The sequence below is a fragment of the Armigeres subalbatus genome, chromosome 2 (assembly GCF_024139115.2).
Source record: "Armigeres subalbatus isolate Guangzhou_Male chromosome 2, GZ_Asu_2, whole genome shotgun sequence".
Taxonomy (NCBI): Eukaryota; Metazoa; Arthropoda; class Insecta; order Diptera; family Culicidae; genus Armigeres; species Armigeres subalbatus.
This window is the reverse complement of record NC_085140.1, coordinates 168,174,794-168,200,882: the sequence shown is the minus strand read 5'-3', so window position 1 is coordinate 168,200,882 and position 26,089 is coordinate 168,174,794. Positions and strand designations below refer to the sequence as shown.

General features: G+C 37.4%; 1 protein-coding gene across 1 annotated transcript in view; it reads right to left on the bottom strand.

The window, feature by feature from the left end:
• The window catches only part of LOC134211150 (potassium voltage-gated channel protein Shab-like), a 593,106-nt gene that overhangs the window by 565,229 nt on the left and 1,788 nt on the right, over window positions 1–26,089 (bottom strand).

Sequence of the window (26,089 nt, the reverse complement as noted above, 5' to 3'; positions counted from 1 at the left end):
TGATGTAAACTGCTGGGCAGTCCTTAAAGGAATTTGATATATTCCTGGTAGGTCATCTGGGGGTACTTTATCTTTCAGGTTACAGGGCAAGTCTGGTATACAGGGCAAGTCTGGTATACTTGTAAGGACTACGTGTAACCCTTGTCGTATGAGGGTGGATTTGATCGGATTTGTCAACTTCGGATAAAATGGCAAGCTTATTCTGCGCGTTTCCTTCGTTTCTTTCAAGAGGCTCGAAAGCCTCCAAAAGTCTTATAGGAAGCTTGATGTAGGTATATAGTAAATTTGAATTAGAAAGTTCTACGGTATAATAAAAATGTCTGACCACTTTTTGGAGAGCCATATATGTCGTTAGTTTTTAGGTCCATTTTTCATATACCTATCTTATGAAAATGAAAAAAAAAATTGCACTTGTAATATTATTTCAGCGTTCGCATTTAATTAATTTAATTTTTCATCATTTTACATTCTAATTATAAAATATTCTAACTTGATTATGTGGAAAAAATATTTTAAGCTCTTTCTAGTGGAATGTATTCAACCGTCTAAGACGAATTAAGTAACTCCATTTAACTCCACCAATTATTTCGATATCTTTGCAGATACGTATTTCGACCACAACTGTGTGGTCGTGTTCAGTATCTCGTACTTGACTCGACTTATTGATTATGTGGTGGGTGCTGTGTGAGTGTTAATATAAATGATGATACATTCAAAATGGCTTTGCTTTTTCAATAAAAAATATGTTCGAATTATATTCGTCGCTAGTCCCATAAATATTGATCCCTTCCTACCGCTGTTTGGGTGATGTTTTTTTGTGATACTTGCTCATAATCATCATCAATTCCCAACGATGTTGTTTTTGCAGGTTTTAAATATGGCGCCAGATTGCCGCCTAAGGAACACTTACCTCCAGAAAAAAAGGTACTTTGATATTTTTGAAAATTTGGCCGCCACGTGGTGAATTGTGACGATGAATGCTTTGATAGCACGTGCTATTTGTACTGCGGACACATATTCTATGAGAGCCTTGTACAATGATCACGAAAGTTGTCATTTTGTTGCAAGGTACAATTAGAAAATTATCAAGTAAAATATTTGACGTACGTTTGTTTCTTTGTTTCCAAGAATCTTGATTAGTGCCAATATTTTTCATCAAATCAAAGCCTTCATTGATTAATCACTTATCATGTATTTTTTTTTAATGTATTTCATGAGCTAAATTTTATGATTTCATGAATTTATGTTCATAATCCTGAGAATAGATTTGTCTCCGTGTACACAGGGAATATGAAACAAAATTTCCAACGTTCTGCAAATGTACATTATAATAGGCATCTTATTGTGGGAAAATTGTATATTTGAAAAATTAATTAACAGGGGTCTCGTAGCGTAGTTGGTTACACATTCGACTCATAGGCGGATGATCATGGGTTCGATTCCCACTACCCATCTCCCGCCACACAACAAATCTCGCCAATCCACTGAAGGATGCAGTGCAATGGGCGACGCTTTGGGGAACGCTCATTCATCACAACCATCTGACAGTGACTGGTAATGCATTTCCTCAGAGGCATACATCTACTGGATATGGATAATGGCAATCGACTCCAGCAATGGAAAACGGGTTTAGATAATGGACTGAAAAGGAAGCAACACAACAGTGTCATGTGCTTATCGGTACCATCAATAATGCAGATAGGAAGCAGCAAAATTAGGGAAAAAAATCCAATCGGAATAGAAAGATAAAGACAATCAAAATAAAGGCTAGATAATTAGACTATGAGCTACAGTGTGGTAGCACCAGGTACCACCACAATACGTTGTGCCCAAAGGGATGAATGGGCTTTTATTTAACAAAATTGGGGAATTATCTAATAATATTTGCCACCAAATGGTTACAATCAACAGTTTTAGAAACTTTGGATTAAGAGATATATGTAGTTATAGTTTGCTAGGCAAAATTTGTTTTCCTTCATTAAATACTCAATTCATATGTCATTGCAATACGCATGCTTGTTCACAATTCCCCACACCCCAATGCACGCGGCTCCGGGCAACGATTCTAGAGATACAAGTACAAAACAATAAAACCATGTTCCGCTCCATGCTTATGGCTGGATATGCCATACTTTATGGCGCCAACCAGAAACATAGGCCGATTGTCATTTGGTATTCTGAAACCGGTAGCTGAGGAAACAAAAAATAACATCCAGATTTGGACTAGCTTTTTTCCTTTTACACACTACGCACAGAATAAAAAAAAATGAGTTTCACAAACACCGATTGGGCATTCTACAGTAGAAATACTGATACAAACAACTCCTTTTGCCCTTATTTCCCTACGATTTCGCTCGAATTTTTCATCGTTCAAATGACATGTATGTATGTCTATACCAACTATACATGTATGTACATAGATGGCTGATCGGAAAAGAAGAAAAAACAATTCCTACATCAAAAAGCTTCCTATTCTGATAGTCGCTCGATTAAGCCCCTGACTACTATGTGCCTTCAACAATAACAGGTCGGTCACCCTCGTCAGCACTTTTCGCTGGAATCAATCTGCTCCCCAGCCATTACTATCCTGTCCCATCCTGTGCCGTACCCCGCAACCGCCACAACACTCATCGAGCCATTTTCCAATGAATTCATAATGGGCGCTCGTTATGTGTCTTCCTCAAATGTATAGCGTGTAGAGGCTCCTAAACTTGTCGTACAGCGGTTCATGCAGTATTAATAAGTAAAGCTTTTATCTAGCTCTCATCGTAGGATAGGACACTTGTTCTTTTAATAGATTCTACTTATTGGCATATTTGTGACTTGAATAATTTCTCTGGTTACCTCAAGTGAACAGTTTGTTTGATCTAATATTAGGACGACATTTACTCTTCCTGATGTGAATCCATTTTAAGTATGTCTCTTTGTCCTTCGATTTTATGAGCTTATGAAATGTTCTGCGCGTGGGTAGCAGAAATATTAAACTTGATAACTCCTGGCAAATGGTGCTCTATAGAATTTGTGGCAGGCTTAGCTTGTCCAGTAAAAACTATCCGAAGTTCTTCAATCTACTATCCAGAACCCACAAGCCAAGTGGACGACTATCAATGTATGAATTCGGTTCGGTACGAAGTGGATAGAAGTGGAAAAAAGCATGCTGCGAGAAGGAGACAATCAGGAGGAACTGAAGCATAATAGAAGACTAGATATTCCATTTGAGTGATTAAATATGTGCGGAACACAGAATTGGATTTGAACATTGAGCTGAACAGCCGTCCGAAGAGCAGCTAAACCGAATTCATTACGGGCTGTTGGGAACAATTGAGGCAGTAAATTGTTCTTCTGCAAGGGTTATCAAAGCTTCGATTCGGGCTCATACGATTTTGCATGTGTGTATGCATATGGACATGATGGAAATGTTTCTGACACACGCGAGCGATTCGATTTAGTGTGGAAGATGCACTCATTCTTAGCAAAATCTATATGTGTGATAATTAGATATTGGGCTCCGATATGCCGGTGGCAGAGATGGTTCAGATCATTTAATCAAAGTTTGACTCTTTTCCCAACAACTAATTACATTAGTTCTATTTTGAAATGAGTTGTATTGTGAACTTGCAGTACTTGAAGTAATAAATAGTGTACTACAGTCGCCTCTCCACATCTCGATATTGAAGGGACCATCGAGATAAAGAGAGATCGAGGAATGGAAGGAAAATTGAATTGCGTACTAGATTGAAAAAGGCTCGTTGCTATGAAAAACGACAACAAAACAAATGTCATCTCTTGTTGTTCACGTATTTGTTATTGTCCAAAAATGGTCTAGTAGCCTAGAAATATGAATATATCGACATAGGGAAAGAGTATCCTGAACAAAATACGACCCGAACACATCGAGATAGAGAGATATCGAGATAGGGAGGTTATCGAGATGTAGAATGCCCAAATGTATATAGATTGAAGGGACCGAAAAAACCATCGACATAGGGAGAGATATCGAGATATAGAACATCGAGATGTGGAGAGTCGACTGTATCAATTCTAGACCAACATTTGAAAAGGGCGTAACTGCCAAAATTTATTCCTTCTGATTCTTCGTCCACATATAGAGCTTTATATGTAGACGAAGAACCAGAAGGAATAAATTTTGGCTGTTACGCCCTTTTCAAATGTTGGTCTAGAATTCATGAATAGTATTCCTATACACGCATAGACGATAACTGGTTTTAATTCAACTGTCACTCTAATTATTTCTATTTAGAAAAAAAAAACCTTCTGAACAAAAGAGCAATAGCTTACCTGAAGTAAACGGTCGTATCAAGGTATGAAAGACAAATAAAATCAATTTACGCCATATTCCCATAAAATCTCTGTACGATTGATACATCCTAAGCACAGTTCTTTACTTCACACCATGCGTCTCCATGAGCATTGGCTCAAAAGCATACCTAGCATACCACCGTAAATGGAGTATTGCATCCACCGACACAGCGATATAGTCGCGGCGACAGTGACAACTACGTCACGTGTGTTTGGGAGAAGCTTAACATGAGAACGACTATTAAACAATCGACTTAAGGTAACTGTGCCAGTTTTGGCTATGTTTCTTATTTGGTCAGTTTTTCGCATAACTCCAACAACATCAGCATTCCAGTTCGTGACAGCAGCGCGTACGGACGTGCTTTTTGCTAGCGCATTTTGTTCTTTCTCGTTCGTTCGCTGTTTACGTTTTCACTTCGTCGCGTTGGCGTTTTTTTCTCCGTCATGGAAGACTCGATGGCCGATTTGGTCGCGGGAAAAGTGCCTGAGCGCATTGCTCTTCGAGGCGCGGGTAACCAATTCAAGCAGCTTTTGCAGAGCAACGTGTTCTCGTCGTTGCCGCTTGATGACGCCGGCAATCCGCCGAAAAAGAGAAAAAAGCAGCAATTGCAGCTGCCGCAGGTGCAACTGGAGCGGAAGGAGAAGTGCCCTCCCATGTTTGTGAAGGGCGATCGCCAACTGATCGCTATGCAGCGAGGGCGTGAAAATGATGCCGACAAATACGGACCATCATCAATCCATCGTGGAGGGCTCCACGACATGAAGGAAGAGATCTAAGCAGAACTCGAGAGCTGCGGCCTAAAGCCAGTGGCCGTGCACAAGATCGCTCGTCACGACAAGACGAGGAGTTAGCAACCAGCTTTACCTGGTCCACCTGGAGTACGGCTCCACCACGTAGAAAGACCTGAAGCTGGTCGGCGATATAAATTACACCGTCGTTGACTGGGAGCGATATCGTCCAGTGCGCCGCGACGTCACGTAGTACACCAATTTCTTCAACTGCGGGCACAGCACCATGATGCCGCGTGAAGCCGCGCTGCGACAAGATGGATGTGGCTGATCCCAAATGCGCCAACTGCGGCGACAAACATCGAGCTACAACCAAGGACTGTCCAAAGCGGGCAGCGTTTTTGGAAATCCGGAAGAAGGCCTCCACCAGGAACCTGCCGAAGAAGAACCGTGTTCCTGCTCTCAACGAGGTGACCTTTCCAGCCATCCCGATTTCCCGTCTTGGGATTCCAACCCTCCCACCGTAACAACCGCACAAGCGACTGGCAGCGGCAGCTGCGTCGGTTCAAGCTCCTCCACCAGCGAATGGCCCCCGCTCCCTCCTTCTAGGTTCCGTTGGCAGTCGGAGAACGAAGCCGTCCCACTTTGCGCAGCTTGCCACTCGGCTGCGCGGCTGCAAAAACCCGTTTCGACCTGGTCTTCACTCTTGGCATGTTCATTATTGAAAATTGCTGCTAGGGTGGGCCTGGTCAACTGGAACGCTTGCTCGCTTAAGAGCATAAGCATTGAACGCGGTCGGTAACTCCAGATGCTATTGATCGTCAGCCGCGTTCCATCAAGGAGGCGATCTCGGTGGCCCGTGATCAACATGTACCGACGGCTAGGCAGGTAAGCAACACCCTAACAATCGATACACTCACCAAAGATTTGATTCAATTGCGGAATATCACTCGCAGGCAGTTTCATCGTACTGGACTGCCTGAGCTGAAGGCACTCTGCTATCGAATCCTAAAAATTATCAAGGCCAGAATGGTGGACCTCAAAAATAACGATTTCATTAAGATCCGCACTCTCCCAGACTATGCAAAGCCGTTCTGGAAAATGACCAAAATACTAAAATCCAAGCCTCGGCCCATTCCAACTTTGATCCCAGTAGACAATAATGACTCTAAGGATCGCTCGATAACTCCTGCAGAGAAGGTCACTGAAATAGGTCGTCACTTCGTCAGCTCACACAATCTTGGACAAAACATCATCAGTCCACACGAAGCAGCCGTTAACGAGTATGCACACAATATTCATCTGACTCCCAACGACTTCTTGGAGGAGTTGGAGATGTCAGCTGACGAATTGACAGCATATATCGAATCTTCTTTCGCTGATCTTTAATCAATGCCTCCGGCTCAGCTACTTTCCATCGTCCTGGAAGTCAGCGAAAGTCATCCCCAGCCGGAATCCTGTGAAGGATCCTCCTCCCCCAAAAGTTTTCGTCCCATCAGCCTTCTCCCAGGATTATCCAAGCTATTCGAAAAAGCTTTTTATCACCGATTACTCGAGTCTGCCGAAAATCTCAATATCTTGCTCGAGGAACAGTTTCGTTTCCGACGCGGTCGGCCAAACGTACACCAACTGACTCGAGCTAGCAAAGTCCTCAGACGGAACAAGTTTGTCTCAGAAACATCTGCCATGGCCTTACTCGATGTTGAGAAGGCATTCGACAATGTAAGGCATGATGGCCTGGTGTACAAACTACAACGCTACAATCTTCCCAGCTACCTGGTCAAAATCATCAACAATTACCTGTCGGCAAGGACATTCCGAGTCTCAATCAGCGGGGCGAGTTCCAAAGCGCACAACATCGTTGCAGGCGTTCCCCAGGGCAGTACCCTCGGGCCCCTGTTTTTCAATTTGTTCACCTCCGACATCCCAGAACCTCCAGAAGGCGGTATTCTGTTTCTGTTCGCAAATGACACCTCCATCGTCTACAACGGTAGAGTGATCAGAGCTTCTGATACCGGTTATAGATTATTTTAATTTATTCAAAAGGTGGATGTTTAAGACAGTCCTAATCAATGTTAATCACCGATCTAGTTTCTATTTGCTGCAATAACGGCCTCCACACGCTTCCGAAATGCAAAGCAGGTCCTAAAGCCTGTCCACGTTAAATTTCGGACACTGTGACAATGTCCAATTGATTTGTAGCCATTTTATCACTTTGGACAAGAACGAAAACACGCTGAACGAATCACATAAAGCGGAGAGATTGAGTTGTCATGTAAATTGATCTTCTCAGTGGTTTGTGAAAATTTTAAAAAATCGCCTTGGATGATGGGTGTCCGAAATTTAACGTGGACAGGCTTTAATAATGTTTTTTTAATATTTTTTTAGTAAAGTGATTTTTCATTATATAATTAAGTTCATCATTTAATAATTATAATAGGCGGCTTGGAAAAAACGACCTATGGGCTCCTGTCAGTAGACCTAACAATGAAGCCTTGATCAATTTCTACCACACCCATGACTAAAGAAGGACTATAGCGGCTAGATCAATGTTTCTAGTACATTTGAAAAGAAATTTTAGCAGCCCAAAAGTCAGTCATTTTGATTTCCAAAGCGGCGCCAAACATTAATTTCTGGCTTATACTTATCCAGCCCGTTCCATCAATATCCGTGTTGCTAAGATTTGCAGTCATTTCAGCAAATCATGTTCCAAAATTACGCCAAATGTCAATTACCGGTTTCTACTCATTGAGCCCATTCCGTCAATACCATTTTTGCAAGTGTTTGCAATCATTTTACCGAGAGTCGGACCGCTTTAATTCCATATGACGCCGAACGTCGATTTCCATCTTCTAATCATTGAGCCCGTTCCGCCAATACCCGTATTGCATAGGTTTACAGTCATTTTAGCAAATCATGAATTCCAAAATTGCACAAGCATCGATTTTCAGTTTCTACTTATCGATCCCATTCCGTCAATATCTATATCGCATGGGTTTCTGAATGTGTTTTTCTTTCAGAACGATTTAGAAGAACTTCAAGATGGATATCGCGTAAATGTAAAATACGTGTAGAAAACCGTGTAATATCAAACACGCGTGTAGATTGCTGGCAATTAGAATTGCGTGTAACATTTTATGTAAATTTTTACTGCATCCTATCAATTACACGTGTATTCTTTTCATCAGATTAACGCACAAGCAAATTTTATTTATTTGTTTATTTTGCTTATTTCATCTGACTGTGTCGTCTTTATAAAGCATTTAAAAAAAGAACCCAACGTATACTGCCCCTATTCACATAAGCGTCCCATGTCAGTTTTCTTCAACTCGTTTTACATGGAGAATACAAAAAATCTAATAAATTGATAATCCTCCAATCTTTCTGAAATTTGGAATAATATTCTTTATATGTATGTATATATTGCTATGGAACTATCAAATGGACCATAATTATATTTATTTTTTTGTGCAAAAGTGAATTAAAATCTGTAATGTGACTGTTATGCGAGTAAATAGCAAGATGGGACAATACAATTGGATTTTAACTTTCAAATGTCTAGAAAAAAAAGCCTGTTATTTTATCAGTTGTTCTTAAAGACTGATGCTTATTTCTGGAAGAAAATCAAAATCGTCAAAACTCGACATGTGAATTTTATGCGAATCGTGGCAGTACAGCAGTTAGATTAAGTTTAAGCGAATGTAAAACATACCGATGATCCAAATGTCCTGATTAGAATAGTTCTATAATAGTACCTTTAAGGAACTGTGGAAAAATCCAAATTAATTTTACTGCCTTTCTCGTAATTAGTTTGGGCAATAAACTCCTATTTGGTTTGAAACACTATTTTCTTCTCAAATTTCGAACGTAATGAACAATCGTGATCAAGCTTATTACTTGCTGTGAAACTTATTCATTGAGTGGAGCCGTATCGGTTGATATACATCACTATGGAGTTCCAAGCCTTCCCTAAAAAGGTCGCTTAAAAAAGCCTCCCATTAAAAGTACGCGCGAGAAAGTGAAACACGATGAGTATTTTCAGAGCTAAATCCAAACATTACTACGCTAATTGCTGTGCATTAGGTAGGCTTCCGATTTTCCCTCCATTCCATCCACAATCAAGAACAAATAGATATAAATAGGTACAGAAATGTAACGTAACATTGTAGCAAAACATGAAGCCCTATGTTTGACACCTTAGTTTTACAGCTTACTCTACAGCTACAATTCTCACTTAACTTTTCAAAAGGTCCTAAGTAACATTTTTTTCATGAATTAATTTGAGTAGCGCAATCAAAAGCTTTCATGTTGTTCTGTCGATTGCGCTATTCAAATTAATTCATGAAAAAAATGTTACTTAGGACCTTTTGAAAAGTTAAGCGAGAATTATTCTCGTAGATAAGTATGTAACGTGGTGGCTACATCCATCACCCACCACTCATAAATATGTAGGGTAGTTATAATGTTTCATGTTAAGCGTGTGCTAAATTGGATATTTATCGTTTCTATAGGAATATACAAACTTGCATAGCAGCGGTCATGTAGGGCTTCTTAATCTATTCGTTTCGGATAAATAGTGGCATTAAATGGTTATGAAGAAGTGATTATGGCTAACACGATCATGGACAATTAGGATTTGAGCGTTGAAACCAATTGAGCTGTTACTTAAAGACTGGTAATGCCATAATCCGGGAAGTCGCTTTGCGAAGGTGGAACATCGCTCTGGCGCACAGTGGGATGGTTTTGAAAAAAAAGTGGGACATTCGTATTATCGGCGAAACAATTGATTGGAGACTTTTGCCGTGTTCTGGAGGGTGTCTTTATTTTTAGAGCATTTTATTTTAGGAGTAAGAAAAACTGACTTAAAAGGGAGCACCCCGAGAAAAAAAATATTTTTTTTTATTTTATTGATAAAATTGTTTATATTGTATGGAGACATTGTGAAAATGACAATTACAAGACACTTTGTCGAAGACACCAACTTTTTGTCTCTGAAGTGGAAAAAGTTATAGGGGTGCGAAGTTAGTAACCCCTTAAAATTAATTTTTTAGCTCTAACTTTTTTATTTAAATTTTTACATTTTCATAATGTTCTACAAAGTTTTAGGTGCTTCAAAAAAACATTATGTCGTAGAAGAGTGAAAATCGCTACCCGAATAAAAAATACAGTAGAATAACAATGCAATTTATTGTGACACTACTATTAATAACATTAAATTGACAATAGATTATATTGTAAATGAAACCATAGAAATACATTAGAATGCATTGTTATGAACCATTTACTGAAATGTAAATGAAGTTTTCGCAATAGAATGTACGGGTTGTTAAGTATCGTAACTATACAAAATCTGAGATTTTTCCATACATTTTTTTCGTCACACAATAGAGTGTATGGTTAATATATTGTTGAAATATCCGAACAAAACTGTTCAAAATACAATGGATTGTATTGTATTTGTATAGTAAAACAATACGATTTTAAATTTCTCAGTTGTGACAGCTTTACTGTTCAACAATGCAATTTAAAGGGAAAAAATGCATATTTGGCGCTATGAGGCAAATATTGTTATATAGTTTATATCCAATGTAAAGAAACGTTTCAAAAACTATCAGTGTATGAAACTTATGTACGAAAACGTTCCAAAAACAATTGCAAGTATAGTTACATTAGAGAAATATGTTGACGTATTGTATTCACAGTATGGATACAATCTGTGCAACCATCAAGAAACAATGGATCCTATTGTATACCGTACATTTTATGGTAATTCAATTGTTTACACTATTGAACCAATAGTACATTTTTATCCGGGTATCTTTTCATTTTAGGGAGCTATATCAGATTTTATAGTTTTTTAACACTATTTTTAATCGGGTATACCTTTCAGGGTAGCAGGTTATCTATGTCATTAGCTTCAGTAGCTCTTACTCTTTTGTTACATATATAAATCATAGGTGGATCTAAGTGGATTCATAAAAATATTCCGCAAAATGCACCTCAACTTTTTGATCCATTATTTTGTTTCTCCGTGCATAATTTAGTTATCATTATGTTTTCTCGTTAATATTTCCCTGTACGCTGTCTGCTGGTCTAGGTGCCACGCTGTTGTTTGGAAAATTTGAATTGTGATTCGAAAACAAGCCTTTTTAAGTGATTTAGAGCGTATATTTATTTCTAGGGGACTATTGTCTATTGTTTGAGGGAACCGTTTGAGTTTCTGACAAGAATCCGTTTGAGACAGAATCTGTTCAGAATTTCAAACAGAATTCGTTTGAAATTCTGAAGCGAATCCTTTCGTGAACAGAATTCCGGTCGATATTCGAACCAGAACCCTTTCGGCATTCGTTTGAAATTTTGGATAGAGTTCGTTTGAAGGCTCTGACCAGAATCTGCTTGCGAAAGAATCCGAATGGTATTCTGAACAGAATCCATTGTTGATGGTGAATGTATATTCTGGAGGTAGTAATCCAGCAAAATTTCAGTTCAATTTCGCCAAAACCTAGTTTATTTTGAAAAATAAAAGTATTCTTATTACGGAGCATGACGGGTATTACAGCATTATTTCTACCTGTAGTTCAACCTTTAGTTGCTTCAAATCTGTAATTAAATAAAAATTTGCTATTATAATAACCCGGGACGATAACATCGAAATATGTTTGCTGTATATTTCTAGCTACACAACATCTATGTATGAAGTTATGAATTCCTTGAATCATAATGATAAAATCGTGCTTCAACATCATAGTGATGTGAACATGACATGTTTCCGAGTACACCGACATTTTGGGAATGATAATAGGCTTTTCCTATATGTACTGTAATATAATATATTGCTTATCAATGGGCCACATGCAGTGTATTCTCAGAAAACCTTCGCGAGCCGCAGGAAAAGGCTTAAAGGGCCGCACTTTGGGAATCACTGCCTTGGGTGGGACATCTAACGACATTGCGAGGAACCTGCTTTTACGGCACTTACGTACGGTGTACCAAGCGTCTCCATCCTCTCCACGCACTGCACACTGGCTAAATTCGTGTTTTAGCGCGTTTCTTTAGTAGTACCTTTATTATGTAATTTAGCGCAATGGCGTCTTCGAGACATTTTATCAGTAAGTCGACGGGCTTCTTTGGAGGTATTCAACCTTATTATCAATCATCCTAAAAGTGAGATGAAAAAAAATATTTTTTCCACTTTACAACATGGAAGGTATACGGCTTCGCGAGAGTTGTAGCAAAAGTTCTCCTGAAAAACTTTGTCGAAGACACCAAGTTCGTAATTCCGCTACTTTTGGAAATTTTTTACGTTTTATGCTATTATGGATATATCCTTTCGATTATAAAACTGATTTTTAAAATTTAACTAAATAGTATTTCATCCAACGATGCAGTGGATCTGCAACTGCAACAGTCTTTTTCGTCAGAAATGTCCTGCGATGCCCCGTCTTCTAACGTCTGCTGAGTATATCGTGGGATAGTCGCAGGAACGTACGCTGTGTTAATCTGATGCTGTAAATTAAAATTGAAAACCAAACGAATCGAATCATTTTTTACCTATATCCAAGCCAATATCATGGTTGTCTTGTGGGAATTCAGCTCCCATGTTTATGAGGAGTGAAGTGCATGGAAAATCAATTCAAAATTCCTGCCTAATTAATAGCGTGGGAACTAAAACCCGGAATGTCGGTCTTTAGTGAAAATATTCTTTTACTTATCATTATGTTTCAACAATAGCTCGTCTTGAAGTATGGCTATTTATCTAATAAAAGAAGAAACGAAGTACAGTTTATTTGATTATTTCGACTGCTGTACCTAACAATGAAACTAGCAAGAACAGCTCTCGGCATGCTGTTCAAAAAAGTACTTGACAACCGCTAATATCAAGTTATTCTTAATGATACTAAAATATATGCATTGGAAGTATAAATTTAAGTATTTGTCATGCACAAATTCAATTTAGGTAAATTATTACTTAAATAAAGTTCCCAAATGAATTCATTAATTTCTGAGTGTACGCCGTTTAGTGAATACCCCTATTATCAATTATCATTTGAGCAATGAGCATTTAATGATGATCCGAATAGCAAGCGCAGTTGTTGGTTTGTGCACAACACGAAAGAGTTGTTACAACACTTAAGCTGTGAAAAAATGTTCTTCCATGTTTGCTGAGCGGATAGAAAAATGAAATCAATATCCCATCACTTTATCCCTATCTTTGCTCAGAAGATCGAACAATGGGATCGTTTGAAATTCCTGCTATAAAGTCATACCGGAAAGTCAAATAAGCTTCAAACCTTGGACAGATACCAACAGAAATCGCAAACGCATCAAAAACATCAATAGAATCAGCGTCAAAATGGTCAATGCGCCCACCTATAGTTGACATGACAGAACAATCACGGAGACGGAGATGGTTTCTAAGATGGCGGACAACGAATATGTAGAATATTGACGTTGTCATCTTAGTAACCAGCGAATCCAGCATCTGTTGCAGCAGCACATTAAGAATAGTGTCAACGAATTCTACAATCCAAATTTTCAAAAGTAACGACTCATTTCGACGAGAAAGAGGTAAACATTTTTACAACGACGTATCGACGGTGTCTGGACTTGTTAATTTTCATCATTGCTTTATACGTATACTCCCGCTGCAGGACTTGCTGTCCCATATAAAAAGCTCCCTTTTTTCTTATTAAGTGAAATAATTTTCTAAATCTATATACATAAAAATGAATTTATGTCTGTCTGACCCTTATAGTCTCGAAAACTTCTGAAACGATCGGCGTGAAAGTTTGTATGCAGAGGTTTTTGAGGCCAGGGAACGTTCTTAAGATGGTTTGAGACCCCTCTCCCTTTGGAAAGGGGGGCTCCCATAAAATTGAAACACTTATTTTTGCATAACTCGAGAACTAATCAGAGAATAATTGAATCTTTTTTAGGCGAAACGAAGCTCGTCGGGTCTGCTAGTTCAAAATAAAATTTGGTGCGTTACAATGAGAAAGCATGCCTTCGATATGGTTTATGGAAGAGGAGTTTATGGTTGAGGAAGAACAATCTCAGACTCGGTTATTTCGCTTCCAAAAAGGCTGGCATCAAGAGTTTTAAATAATTTATATTATAGAATTGAGTTTGAGAAAAGTTAAGTTTATCGTTCGGAGGGGGAAATCATTCCTGGAAGCGCGACATCCGTCCGCGCAGCTCTCTCGAAAAAATCGGAGGTCTTCTGGTCCAGTCACAACCCACTTGACAACTTCATTTCGGCCATAAATTATTTGCATTATTTGCACGGACTCATTAGGTGCGCGCCATCGGGATAGATCGAACAATTTCCATCAATTTATTTATTTAATACATTACATAAAAACATACAATAAAAACATACAAAACATTCATTAATAGACATTTCCACCAGACATTTATTTAATTTTTTTTTTCCAATGTTTTTTTTCAATAATTCCGAAATGCAATGTTCGGTCGAGCCAATTTTCTATAGCAAACAATTGTACCGAATTCTCTGTCGAATGCATCTTGTAACGAGGCCAATGCTAAGTTCCAAAAAGAGTGTCTACAACATTTGTACACATACACACATACACACGCAGACACATACAGACATCATCTCAGTTCTTCGAGCTGATTCGATCGATATATAACACTATTGAACCACGGGCATCATATGAAAAGCTCATTTTTGGAGGGATCTTATATATAGCCTATATATAGACTTTCGGTACAACTCTGTTGTACTAATCGCGCGTCAAAAAGCCTTTAACATGTTTTGAAACGCGACACCAGACAATGCGTTCTGTTCTATCGCGCCAAACGTAACGATTATAAAACCTTTCCAAGATAAAATATGTCCATCTCGCTTATCAGTGAATCTGAACAACATTAATCGGAACCTTTTGAAATCGGCCAGCAAAGGAGATTTGAGTCCCAGAATCCTTTTGAACCAAGTGCTTTGCAACTTGGTTTTCAAGACGAACAGTTTAGTTGAAGTTTATAAAATAAATGATATTCTGGGAACAGAAAACGCGAATCCGAGAACAAAAAAACTGCTTGAGATTTGCAAGAACTGATAATTAGTGCAAAGACGTGTGCGTTATTGAGAACATGCAAAATAAAACCTTCGAAAAAGTGTTTTTTTTTTTGTCAGGTGCAGGGTTTAAACAAGAACGAGTCGTCATGAGTGGATCCTTCAGCATCCGAAGCGCCATTGGCCGTTTAGTGTCAAGCAGATCTTTCTTTATCCATGCAATCTTCTTTTTCTTATTGGCATTACATCCCCACACTGGGACAGAGCCGCCTCGCAGCTTAGTGTCCATTAAGCACTTCCACAGTTATTAACTGCGAGGTTTCTAAGCCAGGTTACCATTTTTGCATTCGTATATCATGAGACTAGCACGATGATACTTTTATGCCCATGGAAATCGAGACAATTTCCAATCCGAAAATTGCCTAGACCGGCACCGGGAATCGAACCCAGCCACCCTCAACATGGTCTTGCATTGTAGCCGCGCGTCTTACCGCACTGCTAAGAAGGGCCCCTTATATATATAGCCTATATATAGACTTTCCTTACAACTCTGTTGTACTAATCGCGCGTCAAAAAGCATTCAACATGTTTTGAAGCGCGACACCAGACGATGCGTTACGTCGTATCGCGCCAAATGTAACGACCTATAAAACCTATCCAAGATGAAAATATTATCAGTGGATCTGACCAATATTGATCGGAACCTTTTTAAATCGATCCACAAAGGGGATTTGAGTCCCAGAATCCTTTTGAACCAAGTGCTTTCCAACTTGGCTTTCAAGACGAACAGTTAAGTTGAAGTTTATAAAATAAGATAGTATACTAGGTTCAGAAAACGCGAATCCGAGAACAAAAAAAACTGCTCAAGATTTGCAAGAACGGCTAATTAGCGCAAAGACGTGTAAATTGGCGTTATCGTTACTAGTTCTTGTTCAAACCCTGCACCTGACAAAAAACACTTGTTCGAAGATTTTATTTTGCAGGTTTTCAGCAAAAAAAAAACCTTCGAACAAGTGTTTTTTTTTTGTCAGGTGCAGGGTTTGATCAAGAACGATTCGTCATGGGTGGATACTCCAGCATCCGAACCGCCATTGGCCGTTTAGTGTCAAGCAGATCTTTCTTTATCCATGCAATCTCGACAGTGTGGTGGGTAGATCATAGTCATAATTTCTGCTCAACGATGAACCCAATCGATTGTAAGACGAAGAGGACGATCATTGCGGCCACGTACCGATCGTGCTCACCGACCACGATTTCCATAAGGGTACCGCATCGATCCTGTGACAGTGGAACCCGTCAGCAATTGGTTGTGCAGTGCATAAATCAGTCCGTATGGGCATCAAGTCACCTGCCCTGATCCACTGGATACAGCAACACGATAGATTCGCGAAACAACGTTAGAACCGAGAACACCATGTTGTCAGCATAAACTACACTCCAAATAATCTAAACGTTGTTTTCACCTGAATTTTCAGGTACATTTTACGTGCGCACGTAGCTGCAAATACTTCAGAAAATTCAGGTGAAACTTACGTGTCCGGTGAATTCTATCTAAAACTCAGGTAGAACTTACCTGATTTTCACGTAGAATGAAATTTCTATCGGAAAATCAGGTAAAAGTTACGTGAATTTCAGGTGGAAAAAATCTACGTATTTTTTCAGGTGGAAAGAACGTGCAGATTTTTTTGGGTGTAGGTTAGACCTTTCGTTTTTGCTCTTTTTTAGTTCATGTTCATGAAAAACGGACCTGAAAACTAATGGCACTCCGAAAAGGAAGCTTCCAAGCCTCTCGAAAGGAGGCTTCCGAGCCTCTTGAAAGGAGGCTTCCGAGCCTCTTGAAAGGAGGCTTCCGAGCCTCTCCAGCTTTCCACGCTAGCCATAATGGCGGCTGCTATAAATAAATCTGACAGTAACTGCTTCCGACGCCGACCTGTAATCGACGCTGGTTGTATCTATGCAACCATTTTCACATTGTTTATTTATTGTTATTCAAAAAGGCAAGACTTGAAGATAATGGAATAAAATTTGAACAAGATTTTGATAATTGAAAATTAATTTGATCTGTGTCAAAAATATGATATACATTTGTCTTTAAGGTTGAAGTAGGTATTCCTGCGATACAACAGTTATTTCAATACGGAAGGTGTAACCCCAGTTAATGTGAATTATTTTTATCATTTAGATTCCAATCCCAGACATGTTCGAATGCAGCGCTGAGTTAAAATTCAAAATTAAGTCTAACACGGAATTCGAAACAAAATATTTCTGAGATGAGACGATTGGAATTAGATGATTGGCTGCAGTTACCTGTGTGCTCCGGTCACTTTGAATTTATTTGATCTGTAATATTTATCTAAAAGTTTATTCAAGAGAAGCCTTATGAACAGTTGAATGGCGATATGCAAGTAAACAAAAGCGCAAAACTCGGTTGTGCTAAGATCGGAGTGATAAAACCTAACGTTACGTATTGCGTTGCATGTTATACATAGATGAACCCTAGGATACATCTATTGCGTATTAGACATCCATGCTAGTTCAAGCTCAATAGCCGTCATCCATCCAACACAGTGCGGTCCAGATGATAACATTCCACTTTTCTTAGTTTCACTAATTAATTAAATTAAATGGGATACCTACTATAAACTCCATTTCAGAGTCGTATTTACAGACAGTAAATTGTAACAATATCAGGAACAAAATATAGTAACCAATACTAATGAATAGTTACTTTATTTAGCCATATTAACGTTAATGGGGTAAGACTAGCTTATGAAGATTTTAGAGCTGTATATGTGCCTAAGTTGAAAATAAAAAAAGGATTATTGAAAAGGAAGTCATATGCACAACGTAAGTTTAATAATGAAACGCGAGGCATAGCCTGGCTGGATTATTTCTCATTGGATTGGATAGTTTCCGTGAGATCGAACAAGACACTTTTGCTTTCCCTCTGGAGTGTTGGTGTTAGGGCGGTTTGGCTCCACTATTGACTACTCGCATGTTCTATGAACTCGGAATAACGATACCAAAAGCCAATGACTATCAAACACCTTAGGTCGGTTACTGGTGATGAGCTCAGAACATAATGAATACACATTAGTAATCATCGTAGGAAACATAACTAAATAGCATCAAGACAAATAACGAATGCTTAAACATGTTGGAATTACATTCTAATTGAATATCAGTACTGCGCTGCTCTGTGACATGTCCGGATTAGAAATCTTTATATAGTAAACCTCCACATCAACAGGGATCACACAGCGCGTACTTGAATTGCTGTTTGTATGGGAGAACCTCTTCAACCTAAAACGATAATTAGTGTTGATCATATTTGCGAAACAATAAATAAATTAGTATTTAATTATCAAAAGCTTGTTACAAAAACTCCTTTTTTCAAATCTCGCCTTTCTTGATAACAATAAATAAACAATGTAAAAATGGTTGCTGAGATACGACCAGCGTCGATTACAGGTCAGCGTCGGAAGCAGTTACTGTCAGATTTATTTATAGCAGTCGCCATTATGGCGAGCGTGGAAAGCTGGCTTGAAAGGAGGCTTCCGAGCCTCTTGAAAGGAGGCTTCCGAGCCTCTTGAAAGGAGGCTTCGAGCCTCTTGAAAGGAGGCTTCCGAGCCTCTTGAAAGGAGGCTTCCGAGCCTCTTGAAAGGAGGCTTCCGAGCCTCTTGAAAGGAGGCTTCCGAGCCTCTTGAAAGGAGGCTTCCGAGCCTCTTGAAAGGAGGCTTCCGAGCCTCTTGAAAGGAAGCTTCCGAGCCTCTTGAAAGGAGGCTTCCGAGTCTCTTGAAAGGAGGCTTCCGAGCCTCTTGAAAGGAGGCTTTCAACGGAGATCGATTCACATTTGGTGAGATCAAGCCAATATTATTTCACTTTCTTCTTCGCTATCTCTGTGGATGTCTTCCATCCATTCGTTAGGCTATCTTTCTGTTTTTACACAAATTCATAAGTTCATCATCAGCTTCGATTCTTTCTTACTTCTGTTTGTGATTCTGTACATATTCATCAGTTTATAATATTTAAAAATTTGTTCACTTGAATAACTGTATCTTGCATATTCATTATATCTATTATATAATTTGAAATTACTCATATAATATGTACAGTCACTCTCAAAATTGAGCGTACAGTATGGATTAGTTGATTATATTCGAAAATTTCAAAGGAAATTTAATGGTTAGCTCGGTTGTTTTTAATGCATTTCAATATTCATCCCTTCCTTCAATGTATGCGTACATAAAATTGTTAAAAAATTTTCTCTAAAGTTCATTTATTTGAAAATAATCTCAAAATACGCCTATTAGATGTGACAAAATTGAGCGTACAGCTAATGTTTTTCTATAAAATTTCTTATTATAAACACAATTAATGTATTTTAATATTGTTTTTTCATGATTATATTTATAATAATAAACATCCGCTACTTAAACATTCAATGTTTTGAAATTAAACCATGTTTTGGTCAAAATGGCGAACAAGTGAGAGGTAAGAACATTGCTATTTTACAATTCAATGCCTGTGGGCAAAATAAATGCTTAAATTTGTATGTTTCACCGGCATCGCATCTTATATATGATAAATAATCGAAATCGAGCGAGACATACGATTAATTTGTCAAAATTCAGTCTGTAAATGATGAAAACAGATGTAAACATACAGAGAAAACGACAAATGTTAGGAACGACATAATTCAAATTTAGTATGTCTTTAACATAAATTTGTTTTAAAGCTCGATTATTGTCTCAGGTCTATCATTAAGAGTAATATTATTGAATCCAATCATTCACAGTCAAATTCTAAAAGTACAAGGTGCATGTTAAGGTACCGAACATAAAAACCGCTTTTCAACCCCGTAGAGCACTTCTGATTGAATATTGAAAAGATAGCTTAAAATCGTAATTTCATAATTAAATTTGGATTGAACTCCACGGTCTGTTACCATAAGGGATACAATTGGATGATTTCCATGTGGCGAGTAAAAAAAACTTTCTTAAGAGTTCGGCAGCTTATTTAATGATATCTTGATGAATTTAAATGATTCAACCAAATTTGTTCCTACGGTGACTGAGTCTTCAAATATAAAATGACATCTTATAATGTATCCGTGTGCTGCTCTTTTATTAATATTATTATTAATGAGTGTCCTGAGCTTATAAGCTACCTATACATCGACTTTTAAATAAAGTTATACTTAATTTGAAATATGCCGTTCCCAACATTTGTCGTTTTCTTTGTATGTTTACATCTGTTTTCATCATTTACCGACTGAATTTTCCCAAATTTATCGTATATCTCGCTCTATTTCGATTATCTATCATATATAAGACACGATGCCGGTGAAATCCATATCTTAAAGCATCTATTTTGCCCAGCAGCATTGAATTGTAAAATAGCATTGTTTATACATCTTACTTGTTCGCCATTTTGATTAAAACATGGTTTAATTTCAAAACATTGAATGTTTAAGTAGCGGATGTTTATTATTATAAATATAATCATGAAAAAACAATATTAAAATACATTAATCGTGTTTATATTAAGAAATTTTATAGAAAAACATTAGCTGTACGCTCAATTTTGTCACATCTAATAGGCGTATTTTGAGATTATTTTCAAATAAATGAACTTTAGAGAAAAAATTTCAACCATTTTATGTACGCATACATTGAAGGAAGGGATAAATATTGAAATGCATTAAAAACAACCGAGCCAACAATGAAATTTCCTTTGGAATTTTCGAATATATTCATCTAATCCATGCTGTACGCTCAATTTTGAGAGTGACTGTATATATATTTGCATTTTGTTTATCTCCTTCATATGTGACAGCTGTTTCGGTTCCGTGCGTTTTCTTTAGCAGATGATAGGACAATTATAAAATGAAAACACTTGTAAGGACGTGGCCAGGTGTGTGGAGAAAATCGGGTCCACTTTATTGTAGATTGTGGCAAAATCTATTCTGATCGTGGATATGATTATCTCTGCAACCCCATCTACGATTTGTGCAAGGGTTCTATACTATGCTACGATACATCAGTCTTCGCGTCCTATTATTCTTATTCACAAACAAACGAGAAGAAACAACAAATCAACCAAATTTACAAATCTGTACGATAAAAATGTTGCACAAATTACCAAACAGTTTGGTAGTCTATCACAGATTATCAAATATAGCCGTTTACCGTACGTTCGGTATTGAATTCGATTACCGAACTCATTACCGTACCTTCAGCTGTTGAAAGATCGGTAAAAAATTACCGAATACTGTATCGTTACCATGCATCTACGAAAACCCCCGTGCAATAATTAGTATTCGAATTTTCCGAATGAATTTCTTATCAAAAGATTCCTGGTACCGTGGTAATTCAGCCCCCTGAAACGGCTGTCATCTGCATACAATATGATTGAAGCCGAAAACTTGGTGCTACTGCTAAACTTGGTGCTAGCTGTCAAGCAGTGGCTTTAAGCACGGAACACAGTGACGCATGCGACAATATCGCTCGAGAAAAAAATTAATTCGAATAAAAAAAAATAAAGAAACAGTTTTTTTTAAAGCGCTAAAATAAGTTTCATTAATGTATTGCAATTATCTCTATAGCTGATTCGTTAATTTCAGATACACATGTTTCGCTATAGCGCAACAGTTATCAGCACTGTATTTGTCACAAAAACAAATACCAAATTTTTAATAATAACAAATTTGTCAAGTCTGCCTGATACTCATGTCGATATCTTAACGGTTTGATAGATGTCTGACGGAATTTGACAAATATTTGGCATTGTGATAAAGAGTGGGCCTTTAATTTCTAATGCATCGTTCTGTTAAAAAAAATAGAAAAAATAAGACTGCAAACCAATTAATTGAGATCAGCAGTGATTTATTTTTCCTACAAATTTAAGAACACTATTCTCGTTGGAATCTGAAGCAAAAAAAAAACGCTGATATTTATTAAACTATTATTCTGTCAACACACAAATGGTCCAGTTTAAAGAAAAATTTTACTTGTCATAAGACGAGTTTGTACAATCCCATTGAAATTCCACCACTTAATTGTATCTTGACAGATACGTATTTCGACCTCAACAGTAAGGCTTTAAGATACAATTAAGTGGTGGAATTTCAATGGGATTGTACAAACTCGTCTTATGACAAGTGAAGACATTCCACTAAAAAGCTCAAAATAATTTCCTAAAAAAAAAATTATCTTAAATTATATTTTATTTTATCCAATAGTGTTTCATAAAGCACCTGTCGATGACACGTACAATGACTAGATTAATTTATGTTAGTTTCGACGCCCACATTATATTGAGCTCAAGTTTGTAACCAAAGAGTTAATGCGTCAAGATCAAATACGTCAAATTCGTCGACTGAAAAGTAGTTGCTGTCTCATATCTCATAGAGGCAGTTCAATAATTATCGTATAACCCTGTTTGCAGGGCAAGATTACTTTTGATAGATTTACGTTTTAATGGTTTTGGGAGGTGCACCAGCCTTTTTTAAGACTGGGTATTTTTTTGAATCTTCGAACTGGCACTTTCAAGTTTAGGGTAAATGTTGCATTTTGGATCCCTAGAGGAAGTGCTATATCCGCTTATATCTTTCAAATTAGACGTGTGATACAGGCTAAAATCACAAAATTTCATAGATGAAAGTCTTATTTATGAAAAGGAAGTTTGAAATGAACATCGGATGTTTATAAATCGCTTAGATTTTTGAACTATCTGATTGACTATCTGAAATGAAAATATTCTTCGTTTTGGAAAGTGCAACATATTTTGAACCCCCAAATGTACACATTTTGGACACCCCCCTTTTAGTCTGTTCAAAAATGAATTTTCAATTTGCACAGGTCATTTGAGCTAAAGCAAAGTCTTATCTTTCAATTGACATGCATCAATGAGAAGATTGCAGCGATTTAAATTTGCAATTTCAACATGAACTGATTGTGTTCGTTCTGAGATATTCAATGATGTATGCTTTGAAGCGTAACGCATTGTAACGCTTGCCTTCTTGAAAAAATTGGTTTCATCAACATTTCATCCAAATATCGTTATTTTCGCACATGAAACTAGTTAAACAAATTCGCAGCAATCTTATTTGCATTAGGACCATGCGGGATTCAGCAGCGGCATTGTTTAGTTCAGATATCAATAAAATGTCAACAGGAGGGTCCAAAATATGTAATTGGTCAAGTTGGTTACCTTAATTTTTCGGTAAATGTTTGTTTTCATTCTGATTCTAATAAACTTATTTCTCGAAGGACCTTACCCGGCCCTGTCCAGGAATCCCTAAATTGTCAAAATCGAATGATAATTGTTGTCATTTACAGCATCTTACGGGCGCTAACGGCCGCTTATTTTAAGCTCTTTTAGTGGAATGTCTAGAAGTAGTTTGATTTAAAACGAAAAACAGTACGGGGTTTGACTTTTCTCATACTGTGTATCAAGTGTGATATCACAAAATAAAATTTGAAATCGAAAAATTGCGTTTATTATGCAGTAGAAGGGAAGTCCAGCCCCGTACTGCTAACCGTTTTTAATCAAATTGCTCCTAAAATTTTTGAGAAGAATTTTAAAACACTTTCCGTATGTTTCCTCGTGCATTTTTTTTTCAAATATTATCCTTAGACTTCCTCTTCATTATGCAACCTTTATTCGGCAATAATGATAAATTCATGAGGATGATGATGATCGCTGCGATCACAAACGACACAAGACAAAAGTCAAATAGATTGCATCTTACCAGAACATGTTAAATTGTGGCGGCTATTGAAATTAATTTATTGTTTTTTTTTTTTCGGTGATAATTTCGGCTGATTTTGATGATAATTATATTGTGGCAGCTATTACCGCACGTAAAATGCTGGATAAATGAAGAAAACAGAACAATATAAGTTAAGTTATTGAAATTTAAATTTTCACGGTCGAAAATCATTTTGCGATACATAATTAAATACCCGCGCGAAATGTACGGTACAATATGAACGGAGCTTTAAACTTCAAGAACAGCACTAGCGCCACACCAACAAACGGTGGCTTCAAGAACTAGTGCTTGTTTCACGGGGTTGTGGTAATTGCCCGTGCTCCCGGTAATTCCCGGTACTAACATCGTTCAAATTAAAAAAGGGTTCAAGCATCATTTAGCACGTGGAATCAAGAAAAAAAAATGCAATATTGTGAAACAGAATGCAGAATAAAAAAACAAATAGGCCAGCCAGAAACCAGTTTTTTCGGATGCCCATAGAGTAATCAGTATTTCAAATTGTAAATGAACCCCGTTAATTTGAATGAGGAATCGTTCAAATTATCGGGGCCCATGGTACTGGGATAGAACGCTCGATCGGAAGATATCTAGTAGAAAAAAAGTGATTCAATCATATATCTCATAGCCAGAAAGTCGAAAATATATCTCACCTAATTCTGGGACAGCGGTAAATATTGAATCATTAAGAGAAATAGTAGCCGGGTAGATCATCTTTACGCAGTGTATTATGTTGTAAGATCTTCTACCATATTATGCTCTAGTTCTAACTTTCTAGTTCTATGAAACGACTATAATTTGCTTTTTGAAATTTGTTTAGTATTTCTTATAAAAACCCAGAATAATCCACCTAGCGGTGATGGTGCCTTTCTCGGTTTTTTTTCGAGTGAGTAATTTCTAGGCACTTTTGGTATGAAAAAATAGTATTTTTGTCATAACTTCTGAGCCCATAGTCCGATCCGGCCAATTTTCAACAGGAAACAATGGGATCGGATTCTGCATCGAATGCAACTTGCTGAGGATAAGTGCCTGAAAAATGAGTGAGAATTTTGTATGTGTTTCTTATGTAAAAAAATGAATTTTGGCCATAACTTCGAAACCCATAGTCCGATATGTCCAATTTTCAATACGAAACAATGGGACAAGATTCTGCGTCGAATGAAACTTGTTGCGAGTAAATCAGCTAAGAGTAAGTACCTAAAAAGTGAGTGAGAATTTTTCTAATAAAAAAATATATTTTGGCCATAACTCCGAAGCCCATAGTCCGATTGGGCTGGGTAAGGCAAATCAAGCATCCGAAAGATATGGCTTTTTTCACAAACGTGACCTTTAAGTGGTCTTGTTGTGTAGAGGTTAGCACAGCCAAGATATTAAACAAAAAATGGTTTTCGTACGGGCGAGTTGCCGAATAATATGCAATTAATTGTTAACATAACTAATGTTAAAATTTAGATAGGGAAAAATGTCAAAACGATTTATTATAACTCTATGACATCAATGGTTGTTATAAATATCGGATACTATTTACCACGATTGTGTTATAATCTTCCTACTTAAATGACAGTATATTTTTGCTCATTATATAGTCAACTGGAATGCTAGCTAGACACGTTTGATTAAAAAAAAACAAAAAAGCTTCTGCAGTTCCACGAGTCCTTTGAAAGCATAGTGGGTAAATACAAGAAGTGATGATTTGGATAACGATTTCCTCATCTGATTCTTGGCGGTCTCCCATTTAGTTAAATATGGTCCATATCGCTCACTTATTGATCCAGATTTTATCTGTTGGAAGCAAAAACAAATTTGGAGCACGCCTCTTCTTCTTAGAAAATGCGAAGAAAAAAAATAAACGACTTATCACGCACTAATTGATTTTCTCAAAACCTGGCAATTGGCCACTTGCCTTCAACAATTGAACGTTATAAATTTCCAACTACTAAAAATAATTATGAAACTTTAGTTCAAAAACAGCTAGCTCACCGCAAATAAAAATAAAAATCAAATAATTTAAAACATGTGATAAATTACTTGTAAATGTAAATGTATGTAAAAAAACAAGGAAAACCACATGTTCGGTTCGGTCTCGTAAAAAAACATTTTCACTTACAGAATGCAAACTAGCGCATTTGTATCATCTTTCAAGTTTTCATTCACAGAAACTCCTTCAAGCATAGAATAATGAAACATTTAAGCATCACTTCAACATCCTTCGAAAGGCACTGTTCGTACAAAAG